This window comes from Neophocaena asiaeorientalis, unplaced genomic scaffold (genome assembly GCF_003031525.2).
Source record: "Neophocaena asiaeorientalis asiaeorientalis breed wild unplaced genomic scaffold, Neophocaena_asiaeorientalis_V1.1 scaffold130, whole genome shotgun sequence".
In the NCBI taxonomy this organism is placed as follows: domain Eukaryota; kingdom Metazoa; phylum Chordata; class Mammalia; order Artiodactyla; family Phocoenidae; genus Neophocaena; species Neophocaena asiaeorientalis.
In genome coordinates, this window is record NW_020173397.1 from 9,662,342 (window position 1) to 9,681,297 (window position 18,956).

Consider the following 18,956-nt stretch of genomic DNA (forward strand, 5'->3'; position numbering starts at 1 on the left):
TTTTATTTTCATATGTTTTTATCTTCTGGAAAAGAGAGTTACTTAATAGGAATCAATACGTTTATCCATGTCAGATTTGAGCTAAAGCAGCTTATTGTTACCTGGGCACTTGATAATTGGACAAAAAATATTTTTGTAATGCCAAACTACATAAAATATTTGGCACAAAGTCTGCAATAAACAACAACCTTTCAGGGTATGTGTTCAAGTAATTGGTAACTGTATCTTTCAAAACATTATTTCCGGTTCATATTTTACAGCATCGCACTTGATATATTGACATACCCTCGTTTGAAAGGTGTTTTCCCCTACCTCTAGATTCTATGTCTGTCGTGCTGTTTTCAAGTTTAAGGAAGTGGTGGTTTTAGAAGTTACATCTTAGCTGTGTGTAAAAAAAAAAAAAAAATTTTGTATTGCAGTGTCCCAGGAGCTTTTGCTGACAATTCCAGTTTCCGAACGAAACATTTGGGCAATGGTGAGGGCTTCAGTCCCTTGTCTGATTTGCTGTCAACCATGAACGGACGGATGTGATGCATGCTGGCCAAAAGGGTGAGTGACATTTACGATTATTCGTCTGAAAGTTCATAAGACTAAATGTTGGCTGAAGGGGTCCTGCACGGTGCAGGAAACTGAAAAAAGATCCCAAATTCATCAGAACAATGACACTGAAGATGAGAGGCTCTCGTTTCGAAAGAAGAGTCACCCTGTCATTGTTTAGTGGTATAACCTTTTTGGATAACTTGGGCGATGATCTTAGGATTTATAAAAGACATAATAGGACACGGAAGAACTTTTTTTGTCTGTGTGATTCTTTTACGCATACACCGAAGGGTGGCCTACCTAGATTATGAGCTACGTGCGCGGTTGAAAGAGTAATTGCTTTTCTGGTCCCATTAAAACTTGGTGATAAAATGAACCACCTTGAAATAAGACAATAATAACCTCATCTTGAGTTGTGGGTGGTGGTGGGAGATTTAAGTCTGATTTGTTCATTGAGGAAGTCCCATCGCAAGCCTTCCACATGACTGGGGCTCTTGAAAAAGTTAAAAGGTTGGGAACTGTGGACTCTCAGATTTTCAGAAAGACTCGTGAGCATTTTTTTCTAGCATAGTTCTCCTCATCAGGTTATTCACTGTAATTTTTAGGGGGAAGTTAGAAGGGACGTGATGCTCTTTTTCTGTAGATTTGATGGCGTCTGTCATGTTCTTCAGAACTCACGGGCTCCCCTGTAGTAATGAATGAACAATTGTGACTCGCCTTTATCAGAGACAAGAATTGGTTGAGGCCAGGTGTTTTGGGTAAAAACTCTGACATCATTCAATGGGAGCTTTGTCATAAAACGAGGTCAGCTTTATAGGGAACCATTTGGTTTCAGTTTTGTAGTGAATGGCATTTAATGATAAGAACCATTGGCATAAACTCATCTTGTTTGTCTTAGTGGAGTTGTATTTGAAACAGATTCTATTTAATGGAGGGAAGTCTAGGGGAGTAGAAAGAGCACTGTATTAGAAATTGGGAGACCTGATAGCTAGCTGACATGGGGCAAGTTGGTCTGTTTTGATTTCCTATGTTTCAAATAAAGCAGGTAGGTTAGAGTGTCGTGTTTGTCAGTGCTAACAAGGCCCTAGAAGTTGGCTGTTTAAATCCCCTCACTTTACAGATGGAGAATCTGCAGCGCAGAGAGTCTGATGGAGATGTCTATGTCCCTGGGCTAGGTCCGAGCTGTATCCCAGGTTATTTTATCCTCGGGGATTCTCTCTAGCTTATCTCAATTACAGAGATTGTGACATCCAAGCCCCGCAATTCTGTAAACCTTCTTTGCTGATATGTGTCTCTTTAAGATGTTGTTTTGCATTTTGCTGTTTGGGCCAGCTTTTTAAAGATTTTACAGTTAGAGGTCATTTTGACAAATCCTTCCCATTTCATAGATGAAAAGAGCCCTGCCGGAGCAACCAGCCCGAATATCAGGCTCAAAGAGCCCGTGGGCTTTAAAATTCACTTCCACTTAGGCTAGTTTGGTATCTGACTACTTGTCCTTTGCATTTCATTCTGCTGGAGCTGGAGATGGAGGAAAAACAGAGTCTTGTATCTTCCTTACAGTATTCTTTCATGGCAAGAAATAAAGCAAGTAGAAACCTGTAACACATAAGGCAAGGGTGTATACCATGAAAATTAATAGTTAATGGACTCATGGAATTTTAGATCTGTTAGGGTGCTTTGATCATCTTATGGGGTGGTCCTGGGCAAGTCCTGTGCTTCTTTCTCCTGTGAAGTTCTCCTGAGGTTTTCTTTTGCTAACCAGCTATGATAGACTTCTCTGAGTGGTCTGTAGACCAGTGAGCAGATAGCAGACATTATAAAAAGTTATATCTTTGGGGATCCAGGTAGAGTTGAGAACAAAGCCTGGGTCTGTCTCGTGTAAACATGAGAATTCAAAGAAGTGGTTGGAATTCTGCTGAAGGTATTGAAATAGCAACAAACTCAGGTTTGAGGTTACCTGTCATCTCTGTCTTCAGTACTGAGAGAGTCTGACTCAATGTCACTGTCATAAATTGATGTATGAAATTGAACAAAACCACATGAATGGATTTATTGAAGACTAGGCTCGTTTTATTCATTAATTTCATTTGGGTAAGGCCTGCTGTGTGAAAAATCAATCTGAAGAGCTGTAATGAAAATGATACCTCTTGAGTTGATAAAATACAGTTAGGCCCAGTCGATTACCAGTTTTTTCTAAATAAGGAAATGCTTTGTATTTATCCGATTGTAATCAGTTTGCCTTCGCTGTATTTTTAGTAGGAAGTGGAGATCCCTGAAATCTGATGAACTGGAGTATGTGTTCTGATTCTTTATGATTGTTTATCCTCAGAGTACACCTTCGAGGTTCGATTAAAGGACTGATTCTCTTCCTCTGTGATGCACTAACCTGGCCTGCGATGCATTGTATATCTGATAGCTAGTTAATCCTTCTGTTGTCAAAAACGTATTCATAGTCCTACGGCTTTCAGAACTTTACAGTTGATCGAGTAACCAAAAGAAGCATCAGTTAATTGTTACCGCTGATACCTTGGAGTCTCTAGGCACGAAATCAACTCCAATAATGAGTGAAATGTTTCATGGTAAGTGACCTCGTGATAGAACAAGGTCCCAGTCCCAGCAGTAGACAGCTAGAACGACAGATCTCCTCACTCCGGTGCAAAGAAACAAAGCCCTATGATAAAAGGTTTACGCAAGTAGATCATCGCGGCAGAATTTCAAGTTCAGAAAATGAGTAGTTAGGTAATGTACTCAATTTATGTTGGTGATAACCATGCTTGCATAATAAATTAGCTCAGGGGCAGGATACAGAGAAAGAAGGGCTGAGCACTTGAGGTGTCTCTTTGTGATGTGATTCTTTAACGCCCTCGCCAGCAGGGAATTAGAGTTGGCTCCTGTCTCCCCCGGCGTGAAGCTTTAGTTGATGTTGGTACCTATCTGATGCACATCACGAGACTCCAGGAGTGAAGACCGCCTAAGTCTGTGCATATTTAATAGGCAGTTAGCCACAGTGTTGTTAATAAATGTGACAATAACAGTCTGGATTTGCATAGAGTTTTCTCTAGAAAAGTTGACTGTAGACGGCAAATACGTTGGCTTGTTTGTCAGCCTGTGCCTCGGCGTTGCATTGTTCCTCCCAGTAAACTGTCGGTTGCTGGTGGATCTGGGATAAGAGTATAAGACAAAACAGCATTGTTTTGTCACTGGTTGTTTTTCCTTATTTGCCTACAGTTCCTCTTTGGGTCTCTCTCGTAAACAAATGCCTAGCTTTTGACCTACTAGAAAGAGGTAAAAACACAGAAAATAATCCTTCTCATTTAAGGCTTGATAGTGGGCTACTTGGTGGCTGGAAGTTCCTGGATATTTTTATAAAACTGAAGACTGTGGATTTTGGTCATTGGTTTTGGGGTGGGGTGTGGCAGTGGTGCAGCTTCCGGGAGGAGGTGGGGCAGGTAGCAGGCATCTGGGAACAGGAAGGCTTGCAGGTGGGCTCCCCTTCTCAGCCGCCTTGTGCGGGAAGCTGTCAGTGGGCCAAGCCACTTTGTCGTGCTGAAACTTCCAGTCCCTGAAATTTTGACTTTGAAAAGTAATTTTAACAATTTAATAAACTACATAATATGTTTTATAAGCTGGAGCGAATGATCTTAAGTTTTTTGGTCTCTTTCCTAACACAATGAACCTAATATTGGTAAAAATACAGATCTTCACTCACGCCATAAAGACAGCCTAGATTTAATAAGCAGTTATGAGTGCTGGCAGCTGCCTATCAGATTGTATAACTTGGACTCCAGCACGGGAAGACAGTGTCAACTTACATTTTATCTGGGAAGTATTTTTGAGGCGTTTATTTTGCTTCTCTCTCTCCAGTCCCTAACCTAATACAAGTAATGTAATTGGCTGACTATTTTCCACATAGCTAATTGGCTAGGGGCCAAGGGGGAAACCATTGTCTGGCTTGATGATGATCAGAAATTAACATGACATTTATGTGGAGGTAATGGAATATATTAGTAATGCGGTAATTCAGGATGGTGAGAGGAAGAGTGTCCATCCTTCCCCACCCCTAAGCCGTGGGAGGAGTTCTGATGATGGTGAAAGAACCTCCAAGCCCCCTTCCCTCCCACAGCCCCCACCCAGTACCTCACAGCAGTGGCTAGCCAGTCTCTATGTCACGTTTACTGTTAAATTCTTCCCATAGAACTGTAAGACAAGCTAATGAATTATTCCATTTGTCAATTCAAAAAGAAAATCTGCCAACTACTACTGTAAGATTAAATTCCAATTAGAAGATTGCATTTAATTCGGAAGCTGTAACATTGTTTTAATGAATTCTCTTGGAGGTGACAGTTTATGTGAGATATATTTATATGGTGTAGGTAGATATCAATTCATTGGATAATGTTAAACATGTTACTTCATATATATTAGCTGTGAAATTTAGTTCTTCTCTAGTTATGTCCCCAAGGAGGTAGAGTCAGATGAGAAAACATATCTTCAAAGAAAGAACCCTTTCTGTCCTTTCAGATACTTGCTCTAAAACAGCCTTTTCTCACTTTTATTTAAAAAAAAAAAATCTGTTAAATTTCTGCATTAACTGAATTTATGATTCTTGGTGTATGCTATTTATAAAATTGAATATAGGTTTTATGATATAGGAAATTAGTCTAGGAATGAGAATATGATCCAATTTTGTAATAAAGGTAATCTGCATTTATATTGCAGATATTTTCCATTTCTCTCTAAGCCCCTTATGGGATTATACACACATTTTTCTGGACATACAAATTCACTGTAAACTTTTAATGTAGCGGGCAGGCTTTTGTTCCCCTGACCTCGGCACAAAGCATCGAATCCTTTGCCTAAATCAAAAGTGGCAAACATTCTTGACAGACTTTCGATTTTATAATTCCCCCACCCCTGCCCATCCCTACGCCCCTGGCAGACATCACTAATTGATCACATTCTCTCCTCTGCTCAGTGTGGGTGTGGCCTCAGAATTTCTCCACTTAAATTCTTGGAGGCGAGCTTACCAATTCACCACTTACATGAGTGTGGTCAGAATCATGTCAGGCAAGTGGCTTTTGACTAGTCTTTGTAGTTTGTCTTTGTATATCCTATGCTTACCCCAGTATCTGGCACACGGCGGTTAAATGTGTGTTATATTAATGAGAAGATCTTACGCACAGTTCTGGCAATTATGTGGTTGTGTAACCACATAATTGGATTTTTGACATCACGTGTATACCGTATTTGTATGGTTTGGTAGGCAGTTTATTTCCTACCTTTTAGCTGGTTTGGGGGTTATGTGTATGAAACATTATAGTTTTGTAGGTTTTTTTTCCAATTTATGTAACTTTGGAAAAGACAAGAAAGAGACTCTCCTCACCCTCTTGTAACCTGTGCATTAACTCAGGCTCAGACACACAGCAAGGAAGTGGTGGGGTGAGAGCTAAACTGAGACTTTCCCTCTCCGAGTGCAGTTTCTTTCTTAAAGGGAGGGGCACGCACATGTACCAGGTGCTGACCGGTGCAGGGCAAGTTTCTTGCAATTTCCTTTCGCATATTAATCTTGGTTTTTATCAATACACTGAAGCAAGCTGTACCAGGGAGGAAGGCATTCAGCTATTATATTTCAAATGATACCTTCCGTGATGTAAAATTCTAGGAACTTCAGCTGCATGGCATGTTGTTTTTGAAAATAATCGGTTTTCTCTTCACTTGGTTCAAATAATGCTTGGAGGCTAAGAGAAGGAAATTTCCATTCAGTTTATATGCAGGCTGCTGCCCTACGCTGTTGAGAACTGCCATCCTTTTAATTCCTCCTTAAAAGAATAATGAGCAATTAGCATATTGAAGTACCATTTAGTTAATGTACATTGTAATTTCATTTCAACGTATTGTTTGATTGTTTGTGTTGGTCATGGTAACCAGACTTCTGGAAAGTGGTTGTGTACGTGTGAATTGGTAACCTGTTGGGCCATATTTGTAGGATATGGTTGGCTTTGGTCAAGGATTCCAAAATCTGTGAGCCCCATTATGGTCTGTTCTGGGGGTGGCTCTTGGATTTTGCGTACACAGTGTTTATTCCATGTGACTCCAACCAAGTGATTGGAAGAGGCTCATGAGATGAAATCTTTTTCATCCCTCCTCGTATTCTGTGAGGTTTTAGTAATATTGGTACCGAGTAATTATAGCAGCCAGTCATCGGGCATTTATTTTTCCTGCAGTGGTTTGGATATTATGTTAGGTATCTCATGTCATTCTAACAGCGTCTCTGTGCCCTGGATATTATTATTCTGGTTTTATTGTTGAGAAGACAGAAGCGCAGTGTCTAAGTTACTACTCAGGATCACACAGCAGGTTCTACAAGTGGGTTTTACCTCAAGGCAGGCCAGTTTCAAAGCCTGTGTCTTAACCCGGAGGGCATGCTATGTCCTCATCCTTGATTCCATGGTTCTCCAAGGGCCTTTGATTTAGGCAAGGAAGATTTTGTAGCTTCTAGTTGTCTTTGTGGAAGAAATGGACTCCAACTCATTTAAAATGGCAGCTTAATCTACACACAGTTTTTTTTTTTTTTTCACGGTACGCGGGCCTCTCACTGCTGTGGCCTCTCCCGTTGCGGAGCACAGGCTCCGGACGCGCAGGCTCAGCGGCCATGGCTCACGGGCCCAGCCGCTCTGCGGCATGTGGGATCCTCCTGGACCAGGGCACAAACCCATGTCCCCTGCATCGGCAGGCGGACTCTCAACCACTGCGCCACCAGGGAAGCCCTACACACAGGATTTTTATAGGACCAGTGATTTAAAAAAAATGGGAATAACTTCTTCCAAAAATGTTTCCAAAAATATTCCTTACTCACCGGCCTTTTCCTCTAAATCTAAAATCTCCCAGTTTCATGCAGTTGGGCTCAGTGTTGCGTATTTCCTTCAGGTCCTCTTCTAAAATAAAGATGCTTTTGGTGATGGTGGCTCATGGAGTTCCTATTATCCGAGGAGAGGAGTTTTCTTCTTTGATACAGTATAAACAGGCAACATAGGACTGGCAGGACCGCTGATCCAGAGAACGTGTGCAGGAAGGGAAAACCTGCGCTCCCAGGCTTTTGTGCCCAGGGCCAGAGCCAGGCATTGACAAGGTCAGGTCTGCCACTTTGTCAAGCGCATTTAGGCCCCTTGTCTACGGGCTGCAGGGACTTCTGTCCATCCAGGATAGACTTGCAGGCTAGAGCGCCAGGAGGCTAGTTTCAGGTATGCTCTGTGGAATTTTTCTTACAACATGTGCATTCAGTTATTATTAAGGGGATTTTTTTCTCCGTATTTTTTAATGTTGCATATTGGATTGTGTAAAGGTGAAATGACATGTTTCCTTTACATCTTTCAGAAAAGAAAAAATGGAGCATAATCTTGATCTTCTAGAGTATGGGTGGTGGGCATATGGCGTTCATGATCACTATTTTCTCTACTTCTTTATATATTTGACCACTTTCATAATAAAAAAGGTGTGTGCATTGGGGAGGGGGCAGTGGGGGGGCTGATCTAGCTCATTACCTAGCCTGGTGTTGAGAAACCAGTCACCGGGTAGAACCTGACAGACTCCTCTGTCCTTCACACCACCTTGGGCAGCCCTCAGTTGCTGGTGTAATTTAATTGATACGGAGTCTTAGGGCGAGGAGATGCTAACCGAATCGGCCAAGAGTGGAAGTAATTTTGTGGACAATACAGATAAAAATGACTTTACCTGACGTACAAGCCTTCCCTGAGTAACCTATAAAAAATGACAGTGGTTGAATAGCTGTCATAACTGAGCACATGTGACATGCCAGGGGCTATGATACACCAGTTATAGATTTTCTCTCTAATCCTCCAGTGGGCAGTGTTTGGAAGGGAGTACAGGGGACCTGAACCGAGGGCCCACTGGACTTGCTTCTCTTCTACCTCCAGGTCCTTGGGCTGTGTTCTTCAGTGTGTGATCCAGAGGCTATCTGAAACATGTTAAATATAGATTTTCAGGCCCACATCCAGGTCCAGGCCTAGAGCTTGGGCTCTGAATTAGAGAAGATAAACTCATGTCCTAGTCCCAGGCCTCACTTGGTAGGGTTACCTTGGCCAAGTCAAGGCTGCTCTCCAAACGTCAGTCTCCTCCTCTGCAAAATGGGGACAATGGTAGCATCTACCTCGTTGGCTGTGAAAAGTCCTTAATACAGTGCCTGGCGCCTAGTAAGCACTAGGTATGTGTTACGTGAAACTATATTTTAACCTTTCTGAGACGTTGGCAAATACCCTGACATAACTGGGAATGTTAAAGATGTAGCAGTTAATGCTCCAGGTGGCACTCTTTGGTGGATATAATTTAAACCTTATATATCCTAGAAGCATTTTTGGGTAATTATTAAAAACATTTAAAAAATCAGGATTAGAGTTTTTTACACAGATGTCTGAAAAAGAATTCTGTCACCAAAGTGTATAAGAGTTGACATGTATAAATATGCAGTTAGACAGTTTCAAAAAACGTGTATTATTTACTGATCAATGTGGTGTCTCCTTTGGAGCCATCACACTCAGTCATTTCCTGTCAGTCTCTCCAGGCTGTTATAATCAGACCATGGATATGCATATTAAGATACAAGAAAGTTGGTGTGTGTGTGTGGTGGCAGCTTTTTAATTGTGGATAATGTTGCTGCTTTAAAAAAGGTATCAGGTTAGTTTCCTCTTACGATGGTTAATAGTCATCAGAATTGCAGGAGGGATGAGTGGAGCTGAAACTCAGGATGGGGGAACACGAGGGGGGCTGGTGCTTCCAGGCAGTGCCCTGAGACAGGGAAGAGCTTTTTATCTGATCCTGGTGCTGAGTTCCTGGAGATTCCTTTTACTCTTCTTGCTACTGTGTTTCTTTGGAAAAGTTTTATAATTAAAAAATGCTTCTGTATGTGTGTGATGGTAGAAGGGTCATCTAACTTCTCTGTCGATGACAGGGATCAGCAAACTTTTCCTGAGCCAGAGAGTAAATATTTTGAGGTTTGCAGTCTACCTGGTCTGTTACAACTACTCGCCTGTGTTGTGCGCCAGCAGCCGTAGGCAATTCGTACGTGAATGAGCGTGGCTGTGTTTCCAATAACATTCGTTTCCAGCTGTTTGAATTTCGTGTAATTTCCACAGGTCACTAAAGAGTAGCAGTAGTTTTATTTTTTCCCAACCCTTTAAGAATGTCAAAACTACTTGTAGCTCATGAGTGGAGGGTTCCATTTGGCCCCAGGGCCCGTGGTTTGTAAAGAAGATGGAGCGTAGAACAGTGGTGAGGATTCAGTCCTTTGTTCTAGCTCTGTGAGGATGCTTGGGCCTGATCATTTGCTCTCCGGTTTCTGATGAAATAATAGCATCAGCTTTTGTTCACATTTCACCTTGAGATAGTCTTGTCCTATGTGATTGGATTATTGATTTAGAGTGACATTTAGTGAGGGTCTCTCTCCCCCTTCCTTTATTTAAGACAAGAAAAATATGAACCTGAAATAAAAGTGAGGTGGAGGGTAAAAGATGAAGTGAAAGGGAAAACAAGTCCCCGAAAAAAAGTGGACTCAGAAATGGACATATAAGATCTATATCCTCTTCAGCACCAGTGTTTTCTCATAGATGTTGGGTATCTCACCAGTGGAATTAAGGTTAAATTTCTCGAGTCACAAATGGACATTTTTGAAAATTGAAGAGTTAGGTATTACTTAAATATATATATATTATATATGAAATATGTAGCAAAATACTATTAGCACGTCAGTACAGTTTCTCCGATACTACTACTTAAATGCAACATTTAATAAAATTGAGAGGTTTAGGGAAAAATATAAGAATTATTTACAAGTGGTTCTTGGGCACAACAAGACTTAGAGTTGGTTGAATGATTAAAACAGGGTTTTTCCCCCTAAATATCTCTTATTTTATCTTGAAGGAAGAATAGAGACCAGCAGGCATTTAATGTGTATCATTTGATTTTCCCTAAAGAAATGGCTGGAGACCAGAATGATAAAAAATGAGACAGAAGTAGACTCACAGACATAGAAAACAAACGTATGGTTACCAAAGGGGAAAAGGGTTGAGGGCAGGGGTGAATTAGGAGTTTGATAAAAGTAGAGCTACCATATGACCCAGCAATCCCACTACCGGGCTTGTACCGTGAGAAAATCATAATTCAAAAAGAGTCAGGTACCACAGTGTTCATTGCAGCTCTATTCACAATAGCCAGGACATGGAAGTAACCTAAGTGTCCATCACCAGATGAATGGATAAAGAAGATGTGGCACGTATATACAATGGAATACCACTCAGCCATAAAAAGGAACAAAATTGAGTTACTTGTAGTGAGGTGGATGGACCTAGAGTCTGTCATACAGAGTGAAGTAAGTCAGAAAGAGAAAAACAAATACCGTATGCTAACACATATATATGGAATTTTAAAAAGCGGTAGTGATGAACCTAGTGACAGGGCAGGAATAAAGACGCAGACGTAGAGAACAGACTTGAGGACACAGGGAGGGGGAAGGGTAAGCTGGGACAAAGTTAGAGAGTGTCATTGACATATATACACTACCAAATGTAAAATAGATAGCTAGTGGGAAGCAGCCGCACAGCACAGGGAGATCAGCTTGGTGCTTTGTGACCACCTAGAGGGGTGGGATTGGGAGGGTAGGAGGGAGGCTCAAGAGGGAGGGGATATGGGGATATATGTATACGTATAGCTGATTCGCTTTGTTGTACAGCAGAAACTAGCACACCATTGTAAAGCATTTATACTCCAATAAAGATGTGAAAAAATTAGGTGTTTGATATTAAAATATACACATCACTGTTATAAAATAGATAACTAACAAGGACCTATATGCAATATCTCGTAATAACCTTTAATGAACAAGAATCTAAAAAAGAAAATATATACATATATACACATGTACATATACATATGTTATACATATATACGTATAATTGAATCACTTTGCTCTACACCTGGAGCTAACAGAATGTTGCACGTCAGCTATATTTCAAAATTTTTTTTTTAAATAAAAAAAAAAGAGTGTGAGCGTTCCGGAGAGAAGATGCCTCATGTCTTACCTCGTAAACAGGTGGGGGAGTCAGGGCCAGGGGAGCCGTGGGGAAGAGTGGGTTCATGCAGTGGGGCATTTTCATAGCCTGGAGGCCGAGGTATAAGACAGCATCGAGGCAGAGAAAATGTAGGACCAGAGAAGAGAAATGATCAAGGATGTTTTCCAAGAAAGGTCTAGGAGAATAATCTAGAGGATTACTTCTTTCTCAAGTATCATGATAAAACTTACTGGGATGTGAAGGAATGAGTTTCTGGTTTTTCAGCAAGCCATCCCTTATGATGGGAATGCCACAGTATGGTGGTTGCAGTTGGGGAATAAACATCTAGAAAAGACGGTGAACCCCTGAGATGCAAATATGTTTTCACATAAATGTCCATTGTAATAGAAAATGGGAGGAAGTGAGAGAGAGAATACAACGAAGGTAGAATTGTGTTGAAAGCCTTGCACGTGGTTAGTTTATCGGTTTTTTTTTTGTCGTTGTTAAATGAAAAATAAACGTATTCCAGGATCCAGAGCCAAGATGTAGAACCTTGAATGTATAATGAACAGCTAAACGTGGTGATTAAGAACACAGGATATCGGCGAGAAAACTCAGGTTTGAATCCTGGCTCTGCCACTTACTATCAGTATAAACTTGGGTAAGTTACATTGCTCCGGGCCTCAGTTTCCTGACCTTTAAAGTGTGAATAATAGTAGTATCTAACTCATAAATGATTGTGGGATTAGATGAGTTAATACACATCAGGTGTTAAAAAAAATAAAGTTGGGATGTAGTATTCCCTAAATAAAAAAATGTGGTTTGAAATCATGATAGCAAATTTGCCGTTATCTCTCCGGAGTGTCCCAGGATGTGAATTTTTATGTGTAACTATGCACGTTAGTGAGGTACATCATATACATTCAGAGACTCCTAGACATTTAGTGTTCACAGAACTATTAAAGCCTATTGCTGTCCACATGCATCTTGGGCCCAAATCTTTGGGGCCCTGTTGGTTCTACAAGAACACCTAGCCTATTTGAGTAACTCTGGGATGGTAAACTTCTTCAGGAAGCCCATTTTATCACTGATCAGCCCTTAGGGCTAGGAAGTTCTTTCTTCCACTGGACTGAAATCTACCACCTCCCACTTAATCTTTTGGTTTGGTGCTTTGAGATTCTATGAAACCCATTTCTTCTACGTGACCATCCATCAAGTATCTTCAAATAACACGTCCTTCTTGAGTCTTCCCCTGGCTAAAACTCCCTTGCTTCCTCAGCCGTTCCTCTCTTGTCTGGTTTTAGGTGTCCTGTAGCCCTCTCGGTTGTTTTCTCACAGCACCGTTAGCCACAGAAGCGTATTTTTTGTATGTGTCTACATTTGTGCTCAGAATTCACTTAAAAGTGCGTCTTTTCGACAAAACCATCTTTATCATTTGGAAGGGAAACACTTTGACTTTTCTTAACCCGCTTCTTAAATTCCAAATGTGGGAAGCTGGCAGGTAAAGGAACCTAGTGCTGGAGAATCCTAAATCTTCCCTTGAGAGTCAGTTTAGGCTTCACTTTGCTCTGAGCCGGGTAGCTGTGTAGAGAGGCAGTGGTAGTAACGATGGTTCTAGTGACTGCAGGAGCAGCTTATTGTGGGCCTACTATGTGCCAGCTACTCCACTCAGTCCTCTAGTTGCAGTAAATTATTGAATCCTCTGACTGTGAGTCTCTTACGATCTTCATTCCTATTTTCAGGAATAAAGTTGGAAACTCGTGAAAAAGCTCAAGAGAAGGATTTTTTTCGTTAACATCGTCAGGATTGTTTATCTGTATGCTCTTAATCTGTATAGTTTTCTATCCTACTTAAGAAATTGTGTAGTTTTCGGTCTCTATTGCTTTATCCATTGTTTCAATGCATGGAAATTATACAGGTAACATAAAAATCACCTTCCTTTGTGGGGAGAGTCCACTTTTATTCCATCCAAACTGTTGAAATGAATTATTTTTAAAGATACTGCTGTTCTCAGTGGGCTGGAGCCCACACACACAGACACTGAGGATGGAATACTTCATTTCCTCTCAGCTTTTCCCAAATGACTTTCTCCCCTCTTTCTTCCAACAAGACTCCCAGAGAGAAAGGCAATCACAATGTTATCGGCAGTAGAAAGATTTCAGAATACACTCATGGGCATGGGTAACTTGGGGGATGGCTGGGTGCCTCCTACAAGACTTAACACATTTCCTGAACATGGAGCCTCACCATGGCAACAGCCATGTCACATGACACATTGGTGACACATGTAAGGTGCTGCCACAACGCATCCCAGGTTGAATGCCTGTGATTCATTGTTTCCACTGACACAGTGACTGCTGCAACTCGCAGTTGGAAGGTTCTCTGGTTTTCAGTGCCATTAATGCACACTGACTCCATGGCACATGGAGGGCTCGGGGAAGGGAAGCATCAATAAATAAGTGTGCGTTGTAAACATTGCCTTCATTAGTTCTACAGAGAAATACGTGTTCATCATTCAACCCCCCTGCCACTCGCATTCTTCTTTCTCGAAGCATATTTTGTTGGTAACACCTTGGAAGCTTGAAAGTGATTTTATTTTTAATCATAGTTGTACCCATTTCCACTTGGCAAACATCAGAAGAGAGAGTTCACGATGGCCCCCTTTTAGTATTTATTTATATTCTTCACATGTAGCAGATTTATTGATGAAGACATGTTTCTGGGAATATTATGTATTTTTTTTCTCATTGTGAAATTTATTGAATCCTTTCCATAAATCAGTTGGTGTTATTAGGGGACCGTGGTTTATGTGGAGGGGCCTGGAGGTTGTATGATATCAGGAGACTTTTCTGGAGGTCCAAGATGAGTGGTATTTAACATATTTTAATTTCTGAGTGTTTCAGTGAGTGATTAAAAAAAAAAAGTAGATGTGGAATCTGGAAGGCATTAAAGAGATGTCAAGGACAGACGGATTTTGATTTGTAGCCTAATGAAATGTTTTGCCAACTTTTAAAGATTTTTTTGAGAGCAGAACTTTAATCATTTGCTTGTGTTTCTGGCATGGTAAGGTTATTCCTGTTTCTGTTACATGAGGAATCCAAAGTGAAAATGGGATAATTTTTAATTAGCAAAATTATAAAACCATTTGCAGCCAAATGTTTCTTGTCTTGTATAAACTGTGAGGTTTCACATTTTACTTTAATCATTTGGGGAAATTTCATTCTGAAGATCTATTTCAGTTAGTACTTTATGTATGGATACAAATCCTCAATATTAGAAATTACTTTTCTGATGTCACTTGAATAATCTGACAGGATTTCAGTCATGTTTATTGCTTGTGTCTGTTTTGGAGGGGTCATGGTTACCTGAGTTGGATGTTGTGCTAATATTCAAATCAGCATTATGCATGCAAGGCTGAATAAATATGACAAGAGAAATAGCATTAGGGTGTTAGGAATGTTTCTTTGTTTTTTTGGTGTATGATTTTGTACATTTCCGAATTGCTTTTGTTGAGGTAATTATTTGAATCAAAACGTTATGTTTTTATTTTTTACCATAAATATAGGAATGGAGAGTTATTTTAAAAGTGGATTTTATTAAGGAAATGAGAATAACGAGCCAGCTCATGGCAGCCTACACACAATTCTCAGACTTTTTATTTTCTGATGCTTCAATTGCATTTGATTATGCGAGTTTTACATTTTCTGGGGGCCTATTAGAAACATACTTGGAAACACAAGAATTCTTTGGAAATGGGAAGATAATTAAGTGCCCAGAATTTGAGGGTCTGGCTGGACTGGGGCACTTCCGTCTCCTTGAAACTTTACATAATTATTAGTTGCGGGTGGTGGGGGGGGGGAGCGGGGGGAATGCAGCATCGTACGCTGTTTCTTTTGGGTCCTCTGGAGGGCGCTGTGTCACATCCTTACAGTGCACCCACTGCCCCAGGAAGAAAGGTGGTGGAAACCAGCTGGAGGAAGCCGTACCCACAGCACTAGCTCAAGGCTCTGGTGATACATCAAGGCCCTCATCTTTAGCCATTTGTCTTTGAAAATCATAGGTGTCATTTACCAAGAGGAAGAGGGAGAATGGGATGTGTCAGTAATTTTCCTTCAGACTGAGTAATTCCTTAATGAAACGGATTCTTAAAGCTGTAGGATGCCCAGGGAATGTCATATACTTAATTATTTTTTTTAAACTGTGAATAAGACCAAAGGACAGGAAGCTTAAGTTTAAAACAGACGAACAGAACTGATTAATGAGTGCTAGCTTTGTCTAGAATTTAAGGAGGCAATTAACTTTTTTGAGGTGAAAGACAGGTACTTTATATAGGAATTCCTTAGAACTCCCATCTAGACGTGGTAAAAGAACTTCCACGTAGAAATAAATACAATCAACCTAGACGATATTGATAGTGTTCTAAAACAGAACCAGATAAAAATTTTCTTTTTCATGGGACATGGCAATGTGATCGTCTGGAATTGTACTTTCCAATACCTTAGCGCCCGCCATCTGTGGCTCCTGGACACATGAGGTGTAGCTGAGGCTCGCCTGAATTGACACGGGCTAAGTGTACAAATTACACCAAATTTCAAAGACACTGATTGCATGTTGAAGTGATAAGATTCTGCATATATTGGGTTACATAAAATGTATCATTAAAATTAATTTTATCCGTTTCTTCTTATTTTTTTAATGTGGCTTACTAGAAAATTAGAAATTACATATGTGGCTCACTTTATGTTTCTATTGGATACCACTGTTACAGAACATGTATGCTATAGAACATATAAGTTCCATATTTCTAAAATCATCAATCTTTGAGAAATTCTTTCCCTTAAAAGGGGGTTCAGATGTAGCTCAAGTTAAAAAAAAAACTAATTTATTTCATCCATTGATTGTCTAAAGAAGAGAACTAATGGATTTCACTATTTTATTTAATAAAGAAAAAAATGAGACAAAATGCTTTTCAAATTAATTCATTTCGTCTGCCCTAAATACAGCAGCACAATAAATATTCCCCCATGGGTTATAATCTGATTGTGAGAAAACCTCTTTCCATCATTTTGACTCTGTGTACACCGTACTGACACATCTATCTGGAGAATCAAATAGTTAACAAACCTAGTGATGTTTGCATCAGATGCCAGCAGATAATCTGTTTTTCTTGAAGTCACCTGTTTTGTCATGGAGACCTGTACATCTCAGACTAGGATGTGCATGCCGTTAGGCCTACGTCATAGTAGTCGGGATCTTGCTAAATCATAGAGTGCCTTACTCTGGCATACCGCCATGAAGAGGGAGGCTTTCTTGAAGACTTTTGTGGGAAAAGACCTCATTCTGATATTTTAAATGGCCAAATCGATGCTGCATATTATGCAGGACTCTGAATGCTTGCGGTGACACTCCTGCATCCTTAGGTCCCCTTCGATGTGTGCTTGCAGGCCCCCCTCCTTCTTCACGCGTGGCCATTTACCGTCCTCCCGCTTCCCCCTCATTGCCATTAAGGTAAATTTTGGTAGAAATGTTTGAGATCAGACTTACTTTCTGTGCTAATCCTTACATTAAAAAAATCATAGCTGCTTACTTCCACTGAGAATTTTACGACGTGGTGTGTCATCTTAGCTATAGCTTAATAAATCTGCTGGGGGTTGCTTATGCATGATGGGAAACTGACTCCCCTTTAGGGAGGAAGTGTAGGAAAACATGGTGGCATCTTCCAGGTGAGAGGAAAGATCTTGAGCTCAGGTGCTGGTATTGGGAATAGAAGGGGGTGGGGACAGACGGTATAGAAGTTGGATCAAAGGCTGGGAGGATAAGGGGAATGTTTGGGGATGGGAGGCATGGGGTGGAAAAGAAAAAATAATGTCTTCATACTTTGAGCTTGCCTGACATTGGATAGCAATGTGCTTATCCAAGATGGGAAATTCGATGAGGAAGACTTCGGTAGGCAGGGGCTGTAAACTTTTGACTTTAATTTAGAGTACTCTGAATTTGGAGGTGAGGGTGAAAAAAATCCGTCTAGAAATACCCAGATGACAGCCATAATTTATCTTTCTTCAGAAACTCTGTCACGCTCTTCTCTGGACTGTATTTATTTAGGGACCATTGTGCTCCAGTATTCTTGATTCTAGGTATCTTTTGGCCAATTAAATATGATTGAAAATTTTTACTCTTTCATCCTAAATAATGTCCTACTTAAGCAGTAGAGGGGAATATCACCAATTCTCTCACTGGTGTGAAAAAATAAAAAGGAGCGCTTTAGTATATTTCCTTCTCGTCTTTTCTGAATGCCAAATTTAAATGTATAGTTGCAATCATCTTGTGCTTATAACTTTGTATTTTTTGCTTTGTTTCTCCATGGTAACTGTTTTCATGCTGCCGTATCTGTAAGTTATTTTTATTGACTGTCTAATATCTGAGCTAGTTACTGCGCAGATAGTTTTTAAGGTGTCTTCTAGGGGTCAGGGCCTGTTTTATGTCTTTGGAATGAGTAAAACCAGTTTCCTGCCTGTATGGAGATCACTGTTTTTGTTCATGGGTGTGCCGTCACTGTTTGAGACGTAACAGTTCTTTGGGTGTCTGCTACTCCTTGTAGCAGGGTATTTAGTGTTCTGATACCCACCAGTCACTGTGACAACCAAAAATGCTACCACACAGTTCTAAATACCACACTCCCCAGCTCCCCAAATAATCACTCATTTAAGCCATAATTTGGTTAACTGTTTTCCTTCCAGACCGCTCATTAAGTGTTGGACATTTAGGTTGGCTACCTTTTGTTCTTCTTTCTTTCATTTGATGGTAGACGGTTATACATCAGTTGTATCTGTGAGCCCATTTCCTGGTAGAACAAAACCTTGAGTAAGCTTGGTGAATTTCCATGCTACTTTGTTACATGAGAGTTTTGGTACTCACAATTTTGGAACAGCCTTTTGACAGTCTTGGTGGAAGGGCATATGACATAATCTTAAGGTCTCAAGTGGGAAAACATTGTTTTTCCCTCCTAGTTGCTGCTTTTCCTCCACGTCTGTACCATCCACCTCCACTGAAGGTAAGGTAAGTATATTTGGGGGCCTACTATTAGAGAGGGTTTAAAGGCTTATGGTTCAGAATCTCACTTCAAATCGTACTTCTGGCACTTATTAGCCGTGTATCTTTGGGTAAGTTACTTAACGCACTTATATCTCTTCGTCTTCCTCTATTACATGATGGTATATCCTCAGAAAGATCATGTGAGATTAAATGAGCTTTGCATACAGGTTAATATGTTAGCTGCAATGGAGACTGGCATTTGTCTACTCTTGTGTAGTGGTTACAAGCACAGGCTCTGGTGCCAGGTGCTCGGTTTCAATCTTA

The 18,956-nt window shown here is 40.5% G+C and overlaps 1 protein-coding gene across 9 annotated transcripts in view; it reads left to right on the top strand.

Moving 5' to 3' along the window:
* The window catches only part of FOXP1 (forkhead box P1), a 695,723-nt gene that overhangs the window by 191,766 nt on the left and 485,001 nt on the right, over window positions 1-18,956 (top strand). For all 9 annotated transcript variants that reach the window (XM_024747009.1, XM_024747006.1, XM_024747008.1 and 6 more), the window contains one exon: window positions 420-549. The gene's annotated coding sequence lies outside the window, so the exon portion shown is untranslated. The remainder of the gene's footprint in view (window positions 1-419; window positions 550-18,956) is intronic.